Source organism: Morone saxatilis, unplaced genomic scaffold, assembly GCF_004916995.1.
Source record: "Morone saxatilis isolate NCDOM2014 unplaced genomic scaffold, NCSU_SB_2.0 Contig4, whole genome shotgun sequence".
NCBI lineage: Eukaryota > Metazoa > Chordata > Actinopteri > Moronidae > Morone > Morone saxatilis.
The window spans coordinates 13,204,877-13,207,244 of NW_023339984.1; the positions used below are offsets into that span (position 1 = coordinate 13,204,877).

At 37.1% G+C, this 2,368-nt stretch overlaps 1 long non-coding RNA gene across 1 annotated transcript; it reads left to right on the forward strand.

The window, feature by feature from the left end:
- The first annotated feature begins 234 nt into the window (after positions 1-234).
- LOC118338310 lies at positions 235-1,711 on the forward strand. Its single transcript, XR_004797234.1, has 3 exons — positions 235-376; positions 1,027-1,081; positions 1,170-1,711. It is a non-coding gene; the product is annotated as an uncharacterized LOC118338310 (long non-coding RNA).
- Positions 1,712-2,368: the final 657 nt, after the last annotated feature.

Here is a 2,368-nt window from a genome sequence, read left to right on the forward strand (position 1 = left end):
CTGTTGCCACTTTGTCTATCATTTAAATTAATTACTCAACTCAACATAGAAATCCTAGTTTCACCAAAACGCTGCATTTTGTTGCAGTGTTTGCACTAATCCTCAGCAAATTAAAAATGAAGCAGAGGGATGTTTGCATTGTGGCATTTTCGATCTTAAGATCACAGAGCTGTGTTTGACCCCTCATTATGTTGGTTTTCAGATTTTCATTCATCATTGTCTTTCACAGCGCGTCCTGACAAACTGTCCCTCTCACTGAACGGTGAGGGAAACTCTGCTGAATGGAGAGTGAGGTTTACTGAAACCAGCTCCCGGTCATGTCGATCCGACACACGAAGCTACCGGCAGAGTGATGCAGTGAACATCACTATACAGAGTATGGTTTCATTACATTTTCTTTTTCTTTTATTTACAAAATTGCTATTTTGAGAGTAAATGTTGCTCACCGCTGTCTTAACTCCTCGTTTTTGAAGATTTCTGTGGACCCATATCCTTCTGATTTTCTTTTTGTTTCTCAGTATTATCAATATACATTCTCCTGTTTAGTTCCTGCATGCTGGGGGCCACTGTTTACACAAAGTTATCTTTCATCAGTGTGGATGCTCACACTGTTATCGTTATTGTTGCATTGATCTTGGTGTGAATGACACTTCAGTCTTGTTTATGAACATTGGACATTGTAAAAAATATCAATATAAATAATAATGGAATGACTTAGAAGTTAGTCCTTTTTCATGAATGTGTCTACATCATTTTGTCTGCAGCCCATGTCACACAGTCCTGTAACACATATGCCCCTTGTATCTAAAGCTAAAGATAACCCCAAATAAGATAAAAGTGTTAATTAAGACAAGCTAAGTGACATTTAAGTCAAACATAGTCCACACTATGAAATGTAAGATTATCTCTCTAATTTAGAAATAGTGTTTTTTCAGTGGCAGTTATAAGTGCATGGTTTAAGGGGACTGATTACAAGTGATTGATATAAATCCTACTAACTAAAAATTATGTATATTTCAAATGCAGATGAATCTCAAGATGTTGCGTATTCTTCCACCGAACTTAAAAACATTTGAAAAAGGTGAGTACTAATTGTTTTGGCCTAAAGTGTATTAAAGTATTGATTTTTTTCCCTTTTTCTTTACGGATTTGTCTGATTATTTTAACAGGAAGCAACATGAACCAGAGAAGAGCTCTGTTTACGGCGATGTGAAAACAGGAACTGCAAATACAGTCAGTCCAAACAGTCATGCTCAGTTTGTGTTGAAATGTTTCATATCATTACACAGGAGGTCAGTCAGAGTGGAGTTCAATTAATGTCAGTCACTGTGGGTAGCTACTACATACTACCACTAGGTTTCACCAGACAAATTCTACACATGTATGTGGGCCTTTTAGACTTTTTGAGTTTGTATGTTTCATATACAGTGTGTGATGACTGTTGAGGCATATTTCCATTTACTATTGATACACTGTATTAGTATTTTTGTATTATATTTTATTTCATTAGTTTTTACAATTTTTGTATGATACTTTGAATGGGAGCTGTCAACTGTTTGCAGTTGGATTGGCCTTTAATTTCCAGGTGTCGAGTATGTCTGCCCTTTCCCTGTGTATTTTAGAAATAAATGTAGGATTTATCACCCAATCTGTGAACTTGAAAGGTGGCTGTTGAAAAAACAAAAAGTTGAGTTGTGAGAATGTACTGTAACTGAGACTCATGCATGCAGCCCTAGATATTGAAGTCTGACTGTATGATTAACACATAATTAATAATCAAGCACATTGTACCTCGACTTTTGTTTAAATAACATTATCAACCAGCAGAAATACACACTTTAAAAAATACAAAAAACAAAACATGAATGTCAGTCAGCCAATATACCTGTTAAAAGCTTTTCCCATAAATGACCACCAGGGGGTGCTGAACTACCCTACTGCTTTTTAGTCTGCAAGAAGAGCTGCTGTATGGTCAGGGTGATGAAAAACCACATTCTCAAAAAGTAGTACTCCCATTTCCCTTTTAAATAAAACTAAGCTCTCCACTTATTTTTTAAACCTTATGTCTGTCTAAGTACCTCGCTTTCATAAATACCGTCTCACCTTCTTCACAAACTAAATAATCGCTGCTTTGCTCAACTCCCAGCGAGCTTCATGCTCTCTGGCTACGATGAGTGTGTTCCAAACCAAAACACAAATGTGACTGCTTTAGGGTACGCGATATAATTACTAGTACCATACCCTATAGACACTGGACTAACTAGAATGCTTCATCACGTCATTGCTATTGAATCAACATTCGTCACCACGAACAATACGTGGACTTGCTGAAACCAGGGCGTCAGGGCAGGGCCTTCTGCACATGCCG